The sequence below is a fragment of the Anabrus simplex genome, chromosome 10, assembly GCF_040414725.1.
Source record: "Anabrus simplex isolate iqAnaSimp1 chromosome 10, ASM4041472v1, whole genome shotgun sequence".
In the NCBI taxonomy this organism is placed as follows: Eukaryota; Metazoa; Arthropoda; class Insecta; order Orthoptera; family Tettigoniidae; genus Anabrus; species Anabrus simplex.
This window is the reverse complement of record NC_090274.1, coordinates 103,150,635-103,169,170: the sequence shown is the minus strand read 5'-3', so window position 1 is coordinate 103,169,170 and position 18,536 is coordinate 103,150,635.

Sequence of the window (18,536 nt, the reverse complement as noted above, 5' to 3'; positions counted from 1 at the left end):
TTCTTAATACTCTCACTATCCTTCAAGATAGACTCATTTTCTTTGGACAGCGATTTCAATTGTTCGTTTAGAACATTTTTATGTTTCAACTTTTCTCAGTACTTTCTCTTTCAGCTAAAATAACATTATCCTCTGCATGACTGTCTAATAAATGATCCATTATTTTCACGTCAATTTCATGAAGTTCCTCCATTAAATTTTCTAAACGGTTAAAATTTGACTGCAACAAGTCACGATTCTGCGAGGTAATTTCTGTTACAAGAAACTCTTTAATACATTGAAACTTCTTTGTTACACATTGCCTAATAGGCGTCCTACCTTTCTTTAGCCGTTCCATGTTGCTTCCTTTTCTTCTTGGATAGGAATAATTATTCACGAATCTCACGATTACTCACAACATATATTCCTCTCTCGCCTTGGACAGGAATATTCAAGGTAATTTATATACGTCTCCGATCATGTCGGGGGTCACCAAATGTTAGAAATTTCTTATCTGACTCCATATTTATATGAAAACATGCTTTATTTTCTCTCATGCAAACTATATTGAAATTCACCTTCTGCAATGTTATTAAAAAAACAAGAACAACAACCATATTATTAGCATATTACCCGATGATGAATGTTTACTCCTAGGAACTCTCAATCAACAGTTCATAGAGATGACAAATCCAAAGAGTATCAACGAAGTATTTACAACAGGTAGAAAGTCGGTTTCGATTAAAATGCGGTCGTGAAAATTCAATATTCATTGACTTGGCCCCCAACGGGCGACGTAAACGCACTCTACAGTGTGATGGCAGTAGTGCAAGACCAGTAGCTTAGATCCTTTCCAACAGAACAAAGATGGCCTAGGTCACCATAGCTCAACTGGTAGAGCAAACGACGCGAAATCGGGAGGTTGTGGGTTAAGATTCTACTGGTGTCCGGTTGGCAATTTTTGTTTGGTACATAACATACTAAATGTACGTAACACGACCTAATAGGTTGAAAGTCGGTTTCGGGGATAGTTATCATCCTGCAATTGTAGTCACACTACTATTAAACAGAAAGCGCAGACATCATTCACAACAACCTAAACAATCTAAGCAGTTATTTGCTTTAGAGGGGCTAATTTCCTTCAAATGTATAAAATGTTAGAGCAAATGGATTGGTCAAGGATTGTAGAATTTACAAACGCTGACCAGCCTGTTGAGTATTTATATGCTCAGGTACACTCCGTATTTTGTGAAGCTGTATTAATGAAGAATTTTCACACTAAAAAGAAATATCCTCCATGGTTTTATAAAGACATAATAAATAACCTGAAACTCAAAGAAATATTCAGAGTATAGTAAGGTAATATTTAGCCAGTTAAGGAGAGTAACGAAATATATGATCAATAAAGCGTATAAGAATTATATTTCTAGACTTGAAGAGAAGATAAAAAGCGATGTCAAACAGTTGTGGATCTATATAAAATGCAAAAGAAATACCAAGGAAAGTCTGCAACAGGGCATGAAATTTAACAATATCTTACTTAATAATAACAAAAGTATAGCTGATGGCTTTGCGAACTTTTTTTGATCGGTATGTTCGAAACCTCCACCAACTTATGATATTCCTGACTCATCTGATTTATATGTTAATTATCCGTTATCTTTAGAATTCGTGGATGAAAAGGAATATGTTAGCTATTAAAAATTAAAAATTAAAGGCCATATGGTGTTGATGGAATACCGCCGTACCTACTGAAAGCATGTTCAAATGTGTTGGAATTCCCCTTACGACTTATATAACATTGTGGTAAAAACGCAAACCTTTCCAAAAGTACGGAAGATAGCAAAAGTGTGTCCAGTTTTTAAATGACGGGACAGTAAATATATTGAAAACTATTGCCCTGTTTGTATTTTATGTGCACCAGCTAAGGTATTTGAGAAAATAATGTACACGCGTATATTTAAGCATGTGAGGGTCGCCATACACATTAGTCAGCTTGGTTTTATGCCTGGTAGATCAGCTACGACTAATCTATTAAAATTTATACAATTTGTGCATGCCCTTTTGAATAATCAAGGACAGGTCGACGTAATACACACGGATTTTCAAAAGCTTTCGACAAATTAGATCATTACATTAACTAGACAACATTGGAAACAATCTCCGAGAACGAGACCGCTAAACTGAGAAGAAATGAAGAATGCTGCTATTCTAATTATTTTGAATTCAACGGCGTTTTTCCATCACTTATCACATGCATTTCATCTGGCACATTGTCTCCTCTCAAGTTTTTCCGCTCCCCTCCTAGCCATTCATAGTGTTGGCATTTCTACAACAACAAAAGAAACACTGTCGGCCTGAATTTTCAACACAGGGTTTTCATCCTGTTTTCTGGATCGTAATCGAACTAGGCACTTATTGTTCGTTTCCATCTGTATCATTTCTCTTTTCTTCTTAAGCTAACACACTTTTTGGACTCAATTATGTTTTATATTAAGCTTTTTTCACCGAATTTGTCTCAGCGAGTTATTTATTGCTCAATCTAAATGTAAATATTGTACTGTATATTGTCATTGTATTATTTCCGTCGTGTCTCCTTTGCCTTTCATTTGTTCCTTCACTATGTTGTTTAGCACATATTTAGCTTGTATTATCTAGACTACTTTAACCCCCCGCCCATATTTCACTGAACGTGGCCCATCTAATGATAGAATTATTGTTTGTATTGAATTAGGAGGATACATTTATTTTATTGCTCCATCTAATGATAGAATTATTGTTTGTATTGAATTAGGAGGATACATTTATTTTATTGCTCCATCTAATGATAGAAGTATTGTTTGTATTGAATTAGGAGGATAAATTTATTTTTTCTCCTTTTTAAATTAGACCATGGCATTTTAATTAGAAAATTGTCGCGTTTTGGACTGACCCATCCTTGCTTAAAAAGCTTGCCTGTTATCTTACTGCATGGAAACAATATGTTTGCTATCATCAACATGAGTCTTATGCAAACAATGTTACTTCTGGTGTAGCCCTTTATCCTTCATTTTATAATATTAACGATTTGCCCACTAGAATTAGATTTTCTCAATGTTTATTACATGCTGATGACGTGAAACTTTATAAATAAATTAAAAATGTTGATGATAAGTCGAAATTACAATATGATTTGGATTTCTTATACGCATGAAGTATTGAAAATTGTTTGCGACTTAATATAAATAAATGCTGTTTTCTTCAGATTTCAAATAAGAAAAATACATTGAATTATAAAATATGAAATTAATAACGAAGAATTTAAAGTTGTCCAATCTGTTAATGACTAACGGGTAATTGTTACTAGAAACTTTAGTCTCAAGGAGCATATTAATACTATGGTTGATGATTCCTATAAGAAATTGGGTTTTTAATTAGAAATTCAAGAGATTTCACTAACACGTATGTACTCACTTTATTGTTCAATAGTACTGTCCGATCAAAACATGATTATTCATGTATAATTTGGTCTCCATGTTATAAATATTATTGAAATTGAGTTGAAAGAGTGCAGTAACGCTTTTGAAGATATCTTCATTATAAAAAATTTAACATATTTCCTTTTAGAAATTATGTTTCATATGAATTTTTGCTGAATGAATTTAAATATGTATCGCTAGCCAGTAGGCGTGTAATAGCTCAACAAGTTTCTCTCTATAAGAATGTTAATGCTTTAATTGACGATAATAGTTTGCTTCACGAGTTATGCTTTAATGTTAGAAAAGGAAATTTAAGATTTCGGCAATTGTTCATAACTCCATTCTCCAAAACTGTATTTTTGAGAACTCTCCGTTTATCAATATGTGTGAAACATACAATACTGTGACTTAATTAATAAATATCATATAGATCTTGACTTTGTGCATGAATATGACACATATGTAAATATATTAAAATAATTTTGGTCGACAAAGTGATTTGTTTATATGTATAATATTTACACGACTTATTTGCAAGTTATTTTTTAAATGTAGTAACAGACTTCCGTATATGAGATACTGTTTCATCCCTTTCATCATCTCATTTACATAGCATTTTCATATTTTCTTCTTTTTGGTATTTCTGTGTGATTTGTGTCAAATAATTCAAAAAAGCCACCTATAATTGGAATGTCTCTCTGTTGGTGGCACATTTTCATAAATAAATAAATAAATAAATAAATAAATAAATAAATAAATAAATAAATAAATAAATATAATACTACAAAGATTTTAAGTTCACTTCTATCATTCTTAGACCATGCAGTATTTCAAGACACAAAAAGCTAGTGCTCTGCCACCTAAGCTACTTGGCCTAAGTTAGTCTGCAAAGTTTCCACATCACCTTTGTCCAGTCATCCTTAGATCAGCCCTTTAGGCTGATGACAGTGGAGCTCTAACCTCCTAAATTAGACTATATAGCTATCTCTCAACAAGCTGCCTCTGTGGATCAGCGGTAGAGTGTCGGCCTCCGGATCCCAAGATAGCGGGTTCAAACCCGGCAGAGGTAGTTGGATCTTTGAAGGGCGGTAAATAGTCCATTCGACACTCCATGTCGTATGATGTCGGCATGTAAAAGATCTCTGGTGACACCCGACAAAATTCATTAAATCTCAGCCATAGACGCCCAAGAGAGATTCGGTTTACTCGGTCTGCCATCTAGTGGGGACCTAGAGTAAAACGGAACGTCGAAATTGACGAGCAGACAGCCAGATGGCGTAAAATTGAAATGTCTGCACATGGTAGCTGAGGCCATACGATTATTATTATTATTTATTATTCTCTCTCAAAAAAATTCTTAAAATTCTGATCCAAAGCCTTAATCTCTAATTTATGTAAACATTATGGTATGCGATTAGAAGTCTCTAAAGTTCAAATCTATAAGTTCGAAAAGTTAAAATCAACAAGTGAGTCACTCCGTGGTCGCTCAGCTCTAAGATCGACCTCCATTACGTCCATATAACAAATTCAAATGTGTTAGGCGTTACACCACATTCCTAGTCCCATATAAACAATGTATACCCACTATCTTGTGCAGAACTATATGTTCAACTCCGATTCCCTCAGGATCAGTATTGAACATTACACCATGGCCCTAGTCTCATTAGCCAACATCTTGTTCCATGTCCAGCACCGAGTCCCCAAGATCACCCTCCAATGTTTCCCCTTTATGAATAAAGCATACGTATTAAGCCTTACACCATGTCCCTAGCCTCATTAGTACAAAGTGTAGCCGCAATTTTGTTGCAATGTCCGCTGCGAGGGAGCTAATGCTTCTGCACATTGCACAAAAAATAATTTTAAGTAAGTTGTCAAGTTTGGAAGCAGTATTTTGAAGGCAGTTAATTACCTCGATCTTTGTGAACTAAAGGATGGAGAGGGATACTGGTAATGACTTAACTGTGTTTAGGTACATATTCATGCGTTTCCCTGGCTCATTATTGCCACCTTTAAATTTCTCACTGAACGTTGAGGCAATGGCCTCGGGGGAGGCAACTATTGTCATTAGAGTAGAATGTGTGCTGATTTGCCGTATTAAGGTATTAACTTATGTTTTTGCTGTTGTTACTTATCTTGTTTATGTTGTTTTTGTATGCTTCGGTAATGAATTTCTTGGTGGCATTCCTCACACATTTATATTTGTCCCACATAAGATTGCGTGTATCCTGTTTCCATTTCCTGTAAAGTATATTCCTTATGCACATCATTTTGACTATTTATTTTGTGATCTATGAAGCCTTTTTTTTGTAACGATGGGTAGATTGCTTCTTAGACGTTATGATAGCAGTTCCCAGCCAGCTTTCTTGTAGTAATAGACTACTCTAATATATTATTTTACTGGTGTTTTCTTGTATTTTGTGTTAGCTGTAACTGTTAGGTGTTCGGAGGAACAGGGGATTACTGCTGTTTCCAGTACTGAGGATTGGAGGGTTAGTAAGGACAAGAGTTTTCATTATACAGGTTGGTTCAGTAATTAATTATTCAAGGAACAAGTTGTAGAATCCTACAACGAAAGTTGCTGCTAACGGACTGATGGGAAGAGGCAGGAGGTGAGGGCAAACACGCTGCCAGAACATTTCCAAGATAAAATCACCAGCCTTGTAGATACTTTTAAATCAATGTTGTATATTTTGTTCATGATTTAGAGACAGCAGGTATTCCTCATTGATGTCACCGGTGGAGTTCGGAGCTCGGTACATGGAACCCAAAAGGAACTTGCTTCCAGAGAACATGAATTCCACCAAAACAAATTCTGCCATTGTTTCCAGCAATTCAAAAAGCACAGGATTGAATTTGGGTTTCATGGCAATAAGTGATCCTCCCCCTGAGGTTTCCCAAATACTATGTATGACTGAGGTACCACTTCTATGTCATAGATTGACGAATTCAGCCAGGTTTCACTAATGAACACAATTGCAACAAGAGTGGCCAGAACTGCCTGTCTACACTTCACATATTTCAGGCTGTAAAACACAGTAACTGTCCTGTTATGTGCAGTCCAATATTCTGAGTGGCTAACATCATTATTTACACTGCTTGATGTCATGTTAAAAAAGATTCTGAGATTGAGGTGAACTACATTTCCAACATGACCATGTCTCCACCCCTCGGTTAATCTTCTACAGTAGAGATGTATTAATCATTGCACATGTTCTGTGGACTGGTGAGTAAAAATTGTATATGTCGCAAACAGCTGATTCACATTATGTTTATAATTACACATGTCGCATGCATTTGAATGAGTCTTCTGAGTTAGGTCCTGGATTCAAATCCACATCTCCACTAAGAGCAACTGAACACATCACAAGGTAGGGAAATAATACGGGCGGTTTGGAAATTTTGCTCCCTCCGGCAACCCTCCAACCCCCCAGACGTCCGATACCCATTCCTACTGTAGCGGTATAATTATGAGGACTATATGGAATTACCGCTACACCGGAAATCAGTTCGTGTGGAATTTAAAAGAAAAAGAGAAAGGAAACTACTGTTTAACCTTGCCCAATGGAACGCAACTCTGCGATGATTAACTGTTAAACGTTTAGGGTTCTTATTGGTGTAGATGGTAATATAACTGTGGGCAATTGCTTCGCCACTGGACTTTTATTGTACGTTTTTGCGTATGAACTTGCTATTGGAAAACTCCGCTGCTTAACCGTCAACTGTTCTGCACGGCGCTCCCTAGCTGCTGTTATTCAAACTCTAACTTCTGTTCCAGCGTTCGACGAGTGCAGGCGTGATGTCGCTTGCCTTGCTGCCATTCGCTATGGCAGGCAAGAATGATTTGAATCCACCGTGAGGTGATTGTGATAGGAAGGCGTAGGCCAGTGTAATACTTTTATATTTACGTTTTCTTTATTTGGTAGTGATGTAATTGAAATTTGTGTGAAAATTTGGAATACAACTTAATGCGTGACTCTGGACTGGTAAGTGATCATCTAGCATGACATTAACTCCAACAGACTTCCCATGTAAACTACGGTGCATTTTTCTGCAGTGAGTAAAACGCCAACATGGCTACCGTCGTCGATGTTTTTAAATTAATATTTTTGGGAGACGTCTTGTGAACCACATCAGTTTACTACTTACAGGAGAGCAATGTTAATTCACTAAATTATATTCTGAGAAGATTTTTGTGTGAATCTTTTTGAAAGACAGGTATTAAAAATGTCAATAATAATAATAATAATAATAATAATAATAATAATAATAATAATAATAATAATAATAATAATAATAATAACTGTTTTCTGTCGAGAACTCATAAAATCTAGTTGAGAGTAATGTGCTGGTTTCATAAACATTCTTATGGTTTTCTTACTCCCAAAACTGCTAGGGTTAATATTAATATCGTGCTGCATCTTGGTGATGTGATAAAGATGGTTTTCCAGGCATTAATAAAATGGAATTGTTTCCAGGCTACTGGATAAATATATTAGCTGTTGGACACTCTCTCAAAATTATATTTTGTTAAGGTAAAATTTTAGGTAGATTCATTATATTTTGATCCTTCTGAAGTATAATGAAGTTGCTAATTTTCTTAATATTATTTGCCTTGTATGCATTGTTATATCGATCTTGTGACCGTTGGATTGCCTTATCTTGATGTTGTCTATGATATTCCGATGCATTTTTAATGAATTCCGCCAATGTAAATATGCCCTACCAATTATGTTATATTTAAACAAGCGAATAATTTCTATTGATGGACATACTTTCGCGCCATGAAAACAGTGTGGTTTCAAACGACCTCCTCTTTTAACAGGAGCTGTGACAAGTAAATGTGTGTGTAGTCTGTTGTACTTCTAGCCTCATAAGGGCGACTGAATATTCAAAATTAATTTAAACCCTAGTGAATACTGAAGCTACTATGTCATCATATGAGCCATTATATTTAATGTCTTTGAAACTAAACAAGCTACTGAAGGCAAGAGTAAATATATCGATATCACAGAAAGAAGGTATTAGCGAAATATCACTAATGAAAGAAATAGGGGTTTCAAAAGAAGAATCATAAAGATGTACAGAGGTATAAACGGAGACAGAATCAAGTGCCTAATACACAGCAGGTTGATTCTCTGGACTGGTCATGTTGCAAGAATTGCCAATAGCAAAATCATGGTCACCCAGACATCCCAAGAACACCTATTACATTATGGAGAAAGGAACTGGGATGGTAATATTAATAATCATTGTACTGGTTCAGATAAAAAGTGGTGCCAACTATTGCAAGCTGTGAACTTCGTGACCATATCAATGAATTCAATCAACAAATTATTAAACAAATTAATTTAAAACGCCACCTAATTGATACTTTATTTCTTGCCTTTTGGCACAATTACAAAAACATCATCATATACAGAACATGTTTCGACAATTTAGTGGTCATCTTAAGCTGCCTTTAAATAACTTAGCTGAAACATTTTGATTAGTAAGTACATTAAAATCTTAAATTACTTTCCCATGGAAACTTACAACTATTGCTTAAATCACTTGAAATTGGAGGGGGGGGAGGGGGAATAAGTGTGGAGGATTTTAGTGATGTGGTGTGTAAAAAGTTACTTAATTACAATTACTTAATTAGAATTTGCGTCTACGGTAATATTTAAAAAATTATTTCCTAATTGAACATATTAAAAAATCTTAAAAAGTCTGTATGGGCACTTTTAGTAAAAACACTAGGTGGCCTGATGTTGCCTATGTTAAAATCGATGTGTATAACAGTCTTCAAGTTTATTATTGATTGTCTGTTGTGTTGATTATCCTCCTTTAAAGTTGCCTTTTATTTTTAGTACCAGGTTGTGTTGAACTGATAATATACAATGGTCTTATGGTGACTTCTCTATTGAGTTGCATCAAATAGCGGTCTTCAGATTTAGGCAGCTTGCCTCACAATATGCAACCAGCAGAAAGTACGTAAAATTTTAAAATGTGTCGTTCAACGAAATTGTTCTAATTTAGTTTGACCTCGGAAAGAAGGTATTGGTAAGGGGTATATTGTTTTAACTCACCTTTCTGGAATGGTGTTTATACTCCGCCGCCTTGGGACTGTTTTCGTGTACACGATCTAGTGTTATAGCGATGTGTCACAGTGTGTTCGTTTGTATGATTCGCCGGAGAGAGGGGTAGCGAAGTCGTGTCGTCATCTAATACGTCTCGCGAAGGGGGAGAGAATACTAGCTGTGCTTCCATGACGTCGTGTTTGGTTATTTTACTTCTTCGTCTTATTTGTCTTCTGTTTACCCATTCTATGTATTCAATTACATGCTCATATAGGAGGTTATGTTGGTCATTCATTTCATTTAAATTCCTTACTTTGTTTTCTAATTTGTCGAGAAAAATGTGGATTTTTCCTAGGTTGTTCATAAGACTTCCTTCATTAATCTTACTAAGGATATGAAGATCTTGCTTGATGTTATTGAATATATGGCTTGCCTCTGTCATATGAGCTCCCATAGCAGATAATCTCCTATACTTCTCTGCATTAACATGCTCCTGATATCTAATTGTAAGGCTTCTCCACATTGTCCTACATATGTTTTTTTACACTGATTGCATATCTACTTATAAATGCCTGACTACTGAAATTCGTCATCCTTAAGTTTACTGACCTTGTTATGATTGAAGAGTCTATGTTTCGTGTTGTAGTTAGTTGAGTATGTTACTTCGGTGCATTGTTTCTTAAACGAGTTTGTTATTTCGTAAAGCCTCGGGTTATTAAAGGTGAATTTCATTTACACCTTCGCTTTCTCCGATTGTTGCTTTAATTCTATTTGTTGTTGATATTTGCACTTGGTAATGATTTTATTGATGAATTTCAAACTATAAACGTTAAAAAGAGCTTGCTGGCAGATGTGAGCTAGTTCCTCCTTCCTGTCTTTTTCTTTTAATGGAATTTCATAGGCCCTGTTTACGACGCTATAGTAAGCAGATTTCTTTTGTGAAATAGGGTGCAAGGAGTCGCTTTGTATTGTGGTCGGTGTAAAAGTGGGTTTTCTGTGTATTCCTAAATGGAACTTCTTGTTTTCCTGGATTGCCCGAATGTCTAGAAAATTCAGTATGCCTTCTTGTTCTTCTACAGTAAATTTAATGTTAGGGTCTAGGTTATTTAAGGTATTTAGAATGTTGTGACTGTTATCAAGTTCATTATTTCTTATGGCATAAGTGTCATCAACATAGCGCAGCCAGGGATCTAGTCCTTTAATGCGGCGTACTTTCTGAGTGCGTTCTAGGTAATCGACGTAAATATTAGCTAAAATCCCAGTAGACAGAGCTCCAATAGGGAGTCCATCTTGCTGATATATTCTATTATTGAAAGAAAAGAAATTATGGTTAAGTACGAATTCCAAGATAATCATTACATTTTATATTTCAAGTTTCCTAAAGCGTTTGTGTTCCAATAGATTCTTTTATAATCTTAATGGTGTCTTTTATGGGAATATTAGTATACATATCTTTAATGTCAAAGGAGCTTCTTGTGTGGGAGGAAGTTAATTTAAAGTCTTTAACAAGCTTGCAAAACTCCTTGGAGTTTTTTTAACGACGTTTTGGTGAAAGAACGTAATTTGAGTTAAAACTTATGGACGAATTGAGAGGTTTTGTATGTGCGACTTTTACCGGTCTAATAGGAACATCCTTTTTATGTAGTTTAGGCTTATCCCTTGCTTTGGGAAGTCCTGGGTTCATATTTATGAGCTTCTGTATTTCTAGGTTGTTTAAGAGGAAGTTACTTTGTTTTAGTATTCCTTTCAAGTTCCTTTGTATTTTTAGGGTGGTGTCCTTCTCGTGACCTTAAATTTGTTGTTATGGAAAAAGATTTCTATTTTCTTAATGTATTCGGTTTTATTATTACAACTGTTCCACCTTTATCGGCTTTCGTTACAACTACATTACTTTGTCTAATTTTACGTTGAAGTTCTCTATCTATCTTTTAATAGTCGGAAATCGATTCTAATCCTTTAATTACACTGGGAATATTTTTCCTACCTTCGTACCTTAGATCGTTTTGAATACCAATTGGTAGGGTCTGTATGGGCGATTCAGTTTCTGCTAACGTTTGTATTAGTTCTTGACTTTTATTGATACTATGCCAATTGAGATTTGGTCCTTTCCCTATCATTTGTAATTCCTGTTCTGTGAAGGTCGTGTTCAACAAATTTTTGACAGGAGGTGGGAGTTTTTCATTATTAAAGGGTGCCTTAAGCTGTGGTGTATTTTGTTTTGCTGGTGCATTGTTTTTTAGATTTTCTAGTTTCTTATTTAATGTGAACTGTTTCTTTTCCATTAGACACTCTATTTTATCTCTACTGTATTTTTGTACAGAATCCCATTCTAGCGGTCACTAGATTTGTTGAACATGAAAGGTGCGCTTAATAAAGTTCCCTGTTAAGGAACGATTTCTTCCTGTACATAAATTTGATTTCTCTTTTAATCCAAAGATGGTTGATTGTTCTTTGTATTGTAATTTGGAATACAGAATGTATGTTGTTTCTTTGCGTCCCTTTTAAAATTTTGGAATCAGGTAGTTATTAAGACATTCTTTAAAAATATTGCATCCTTACTTACTTTTGCAAGTTTCATCTTTAGTTTTAGACAGATGTTTGCACTATTTCTTGCTTGGTTAGAGTTAGTATTGCAAACTGTGCACTTCATGACTGCATCGATGAATTCAATCACCTAATCATTAAACAAATTAATATAAAAGGTTCGGTTAGGTGGTGTTTTAAATTAATTTGTTTAATAATTTTTGATGGTGCCAACTAGGCGGCCTGCTGATCACTAGATACTACAGGCTGACTTATTGTAATTTTGTGGAATTTTCTCATGAGCCATGATCAAACCAACAAGTTCGATCATGAGTGAAGTACAGGAGACAAAATTCGAGAATGAACTTGATGGACCTGTTCTCGCCTTGAACCCAAGATATTGGGATATCGAGGACTTCACTCATTGTCTTGTCTGCAGAGGAAGCTACTCAACATATAAACAGCAAATTCCATAATGTCGAGGATTAGAGGTGTAAAATCTAATTAAGCTAAACAGTACTTACTTGTCTTCTTCTATGACACAAGCAACCAACTGGCCTACTGTGTGTTCATCTACACTTATTTCATTCTTAATATCGCTGGAAGGCTGTAAGGAACAAAAATGCAGAACAAAGTAAGAAACGTACAGTAAACAGATTACAAGAGTAAAAGTTTATAAATAGACATGACATAGCTAACAAAATAAACTACATAATTGCACAATAATTACAATTTATTCTCCCAATATAAAAATGAAACAAGCAAACAAGTGTTAAGTCAAAGTTATATGAAGTACAGGAACAAGAAAAGGAACCCACAATAAGATAAAGAGGACAGCACTGGAAGAGGGAGAAAAAGAAGAAAAACTTGAAGGACGACAATAATCTCTGCAATTCTTTTCTTCTTTTCCTACAACTTCCTGTCACCACGTTCATCCTTTGTGTGTTCTTAAATGACTGATCACTTGTTTGTTTCTCGTGTTCCCACAGATGACTCTGATTGTCAGATAGACATGCGTTGGATCTTAACCTGAGAAAGGCCGATCTCTTTCTTGCCTACCATGTTCAAGTTCGTACAACAAATACTCAGTTGTTGGACTTTTCATTGACTCTAGACAATCTGAAGGCATTATTAATATGGACTTAAAATATTTACATGGTTCATGGTGACTGTAGTCACGTCCTAGTTCGTGAACCATGGACAACGGCTGAGTGGCCTAGTAAGTGGTCCTGAGAGTCGGGATACCAGTTGCTGTGGAATGGGAGTGGGCATCTCGGACATATTCTGAGTCATGGCCCTCCTTGTGCTCTGGCGACTTGGGCTATACAATCCACCGGTGGTTCATAACCCGTTAGAGGAGATATTCTCACTTGGACTATGTGTAAGTAGGGTAGCATCCTGCTTCACGAATTTACCAAGCTAAGAACATTTTAAGCAAACCTCGGACCTATGGGAGTAACGGAGTCCCACTCCCATTTGACTGGCGAGGGACTCCTTGGAAACAACTTGGCGAACGAAATGGAATTCGATGGGGAGCTATCAATATTAATGGGGCTTATGGAAGAATGAAAGTAGAACTAGCTGAGCCAGCAAAGAGGGTGCTCCTGGATGAGCTAGGAGTAAGTGATATTAAGGTAAGGGGAGATGACGAGGAAGAGATAGGAGATTATAAAGTGTACTGGACAGGTGTTAGAAAGGGAAGGGTAGAGTATGGGGTAGGGCTCTTTATCAGGAATACCATTGCACGGAACATAGTTTCTGTTAGGCACATAAATGAGCGAATGATGTGGGTAGATTTGGCAGTTGGAGGAATTACGACGAAAATTGTCTCAGTGTATTCACCATGTGAGGGTGCAGATGAGGATGAAGTTGACAAGTTTTATGAAGCATTGGGTGACATCGTGGTCAGGGTCAACAGCAAGGATAGAATAGTGCTAATGGGCGATTTCAATGCGAGAGTTGGAAATAGAACTGAAGGATATGAAAGGGTGACTGGTAAATGTGGGGAAGATATGGAATCTAATGCAAATGGGAAGCGTTTTCTGGACTTATGTGCTAGTATGAGTTTAACAGTTACGAATACATTCTTCAAGCATAAGGCTATTCACCGCTACAGATGGGAGGCTAGGAGTACCAGATCCATAATAGACTATATCTTAACCGACTTCGAATTCAGGAAATCTGTTAGGAATGTGAGAGTTTTCCGGGGATTTTCCGATGATACAGACCACTATCTGATCTGTAGTGAACTAAGTATCTCTAGGCCTAGGGTAGAGAAAGTGAAATCTGTCTGCAAACGAATAAGGGTGGAAAATCTCCAGGACGAGGAAATTAGACAGAAGTTCATGGATATGATTAGTGAGAAGTTTCGAACAGTAGATAGTAAGCAGGTTCAGGATATAGAAACTGAATGGGTGGCATAATCGATGCTGTAGTAGAAACAGGAAGGGATTGCCGAGGAAGAACTGTGTGTAAAGATAGGAAAAGGCGAACATCTTGGTGGAATGATGAAGTGAGAGCAGCTTGTAAACGTAAAATGAAGGCTTATCAGAAATGGCCCCGAACAAGGGCCGAGGCAGACAGGGATTTGCACATAGATGAAAGAAACACAGCGAAATAAATAGATGTTGAATCCAAAAAGAAGTCTTGGAAAGATTTTGGTAATAACCTGGAAAGGCTAAGTCAAGCAGCGGGGAAACCTTTCTGGACAGTAATAAAGAATCTTAGGAAAGGAGGGAAAAAGGAAAGGAACAGTGTTTTGAGTAACTCAGGGTGAACTCATAAGATACTAGGGAATCACTGGAGAGGTGGAAGGAATATTTTGAATATCTTCTCAACGTACAAGGAAATCTTCCTGCTGGTATTGCAAACAGCCAAGTTCATGGGGAGGAGAAAAATGATGTTGGTGAAATTACGCTTGAGGAAGTGGAAAGGATAGTAAATAAACTCCATTGTCATAAAGCTGCAGGAATAGATGAAATTAGACCTGAAATGGTGAAGTATAGTGGGCAGGCAGGGATGGAATGGCTTCATAGAGTAGTAAGATTAGCATGGAGTGTTGGTAAGGTACCTTCAGATTGGACAAAAGGAGTAATTGCTCCTGTCTATAAGCAAGGGAACAGGAAGGATTGCAACAACTATCGAGGTATCTCATTGATCAGTATACCAGGCAAAGTATTCACTGGCATCTTCGAAGGGAAGGGTTCGATCAGTAGTTGAGAGTAAGTTGGATGAAAACCAGTGTGGTTTCAGACCACAGAGGGGCTGTCAGGATCAGATTTTCAGTATGCGCCAGGTAATTGAGGAATTTTACGAGAGGAATAGGCAGTTGTGTTTATGTTTCGTAGATCTAGAGAAAGCATATGACAGGGTACCAAGGGAAAAGATGTTCGCCATACTGGAGGACTGTGGGATTAAGGGTAGATTATTAAAATCAATCAAAGGCATTTATGTTGACAATTGGGCTTCAGTGAGAATTGATGGTAGAATGAGTTTTTGGTTCAGGGTACTTACAGGGGTTAGACAAGGCTGCAATATGTCACCTTTGCTGTTCGTAGTTTACATGAATCATCTGCTGAAAGGTATAAAATGGCAGGGAGGGATTCAGTTAGGTGGAAATGTAGTAAACTGTCTGGCCTATGCTGACAAATTGGTCTTGATAGCAGATTGTGCCGAAAGCCTGCAGTCTAATATCTCGGAACTTGAAAATAGGTGCAATGAGTATGGTATGAATATTAGCCTTTCGAAGACTAAATTGATGTCGGTAGGTAAGAAATTCAACAGAATTGAATGTCAGATTGGTGTTACGAAGCTAGAACAGGTCGATAATTTCAAGTATTAACGTGGTGTGTTCTCCCAGGATGGCAATATAATAAGTGAGATTGAATCAAGGTGTAGTAAAGCTAATGCAGTAAGCTCGCAGTTGAGATCAACATTATTCTGTAAGAAGGAAGTCAGCTCCCAGACGAAACTATCTTTACATCGGTCTGTTTTCAGGCCAACTTTGCTTTACGGGAGCGAAAGCTGGGTGGACTCAGGATATCTTATTCATAAGTTAGAAGTAACAGACATGAAAGTAGCGAGAATGATTGCTGGTACAAACAGGTGGGAGCAATGGCAGGAGGGTACTCGGAATGAGGAGATAAGGCTAATTTAGGAATGAACTCGATGGATTAAGCTGTACGTGTAAACCGGCTTTGGTGGTGGGGTCGTGTGAGGCGAATGGAGGAGGATAGGTTGCCTAGGAGAATAATGGACTCTGTTACGGAGGGTAAGTGAACACCCGAATTTTGGAATTTATTATTATTATTATTATTATTAACGATATGATTGTTATAAACTAATTTCGAGTTTGTGTTGTTAGTCCTAAAAGCGATTCTTAAATTACGTTTTTTGAATAGATTAGTAATACTATATATTTTACTGATATTATATGTAAATACGGCAAATTTCTTATTATCTTTTTCTTTTTGTTCTTGTATTAACGTAGTCTTAGGCTTATTTTTCATTTTATTTATAATCCTGTTTACAAAAGAAATTGATACTATATACCATTTAGCATACAAGAATGGCTATAATAAAGAGTTTGTAAACAGGATTATAAATAAAATAAAAAATAAGCCTAAGACTACGTTAATACAAGAACAAAAAGAAAAAGATAATAAGAAATTTGCCGTATTTACATATAATAACAGTAAAATATATAGTATTACGAATCTATTCAAAAAACGTAATTTAAGAATCGCTTTTAGGACTAACAACACTAACTCGAAATTAGTTTATAACACTCATATCGTTAATAATAATAATAATAATAATAAATTCCAAAATTCGGGTGTTTATAAACTGAAATGTGCTAGTTGTTTAAAAAGTTAGATAGGACGAACAGGTAGGAACTTCATTATAAGATATCAGGAACATACCAGAGCCAAGAAATACAACAGATACTCGGCCATGAGCGAAGACGTGACCGATTCTAATCACATGTTTACAAACATAGATAATGACCTCTAAATACTGAAAACCGTAAATAAAGGCCATTTATTAAACATATAAGAGGAAATCTACATTTATCTGGACTAGAGAAACAATCCAACAAATAATATCAATGAGCTTTCTGAGAAGTATAACATTTTATATGAAGAACTATTAAAAGCGGAAGTTAGGAAGAAACGCCAGACTCTAACACGACACACGCTCGGTGACACTCAGGTTGTTCAACTTAGGACACACTCTCCTACTTCCCCTCCACACTCCCAGCTCAGCGTAGCAACTACCAGTACTTGTTTTAAAGCAGATGCACACTTACCTCGGTAGAAGTGAGTCCTTCTCCGCACATCGCGGCCAATAATAAGGAGTAAGTAAAACGATTTAGTTACATTGCGTTATATTTATTTCATCTTCAATTTCATGTTACTTACACTAATATTATTTTTTATTTTTTCATTTTATTTCAGATAAGATTATATCCATTGCTACACAGAACTTTACCATCACGGCCCCGATCTCACTTTAAATTCTGAAGCATTTAAATTTTATTACACCATCTAAGGAATGCTTATTAGGTTTTAACAAACCTTTCGCCAAGAGATACAAATTAAGTGTGCTATTTAAAACAAGTGATATTTTAAGATTTTATAAGCAACACTGGTATTTTCTAAGAACATCAACAAGAGAAATATGGACAGTTTAACTGTTTTATCCGTTTTATGACTTGCAATTTTAACAAAATTTCGAAGATCTTGTTTTAAATGTCAAAAATGTTAATGTGTCTTTCCAATTTTAATATTTATTTCTGATATATTAATGTTAATTTGTTACTAGCTGATGATGTCCCTTAGGGGACGAAACATGTACTAGATATAATAAATTATATATTGTATTGAATAGGTGGACCGCTTAATTATAATATTTAAGTTTATCTTGAATATTCATTGATTGATTCGTTGTTTCTTGCCGGATTTTTAGCAAACCTTGTAGGAATAGAGACAAAATATGGGGCTACATGGTGATGTGGATTTTACCCAATTATTGCTGTGAGAGAAGTTATTAATCGAACAACCTTTTGAACATTACGTGCTGATGTAGGCTCTCTCCTGTGTCACGGGAGGCAGGCTATGACGTCAACCCACTCTACGTCAAACACACAGGTTGCTCGCTGTCCCTGGCTGCCTTCTGCTGCTGAGCCTTCACGTAGCGCGAAGATTAAGCTTTAATTGCGGGGACTTAGTTCCAGACCGCTGTTCCCGGTACAGTATATGTGGCTCACCTTGGACAGCCTGTTGAGAAGCTAAGTTTAAATGAACGGACTAATACTGACGGGTGGAGTATAGTGAGGTACGTTATGTCTGATGGGGAGGAGATGATAGGAAGAGGGGTTTAAGCCGCGTCCTGTGAACAATGTGGTACGGGTTTGTAACTTGATAGGATATTGTGTATCGCGATAAATATTGACTGCCTATTGGGAAGATCGACATATCTAAAGATATTAATTAAAAAATTAAAGAGATGTTAGTTT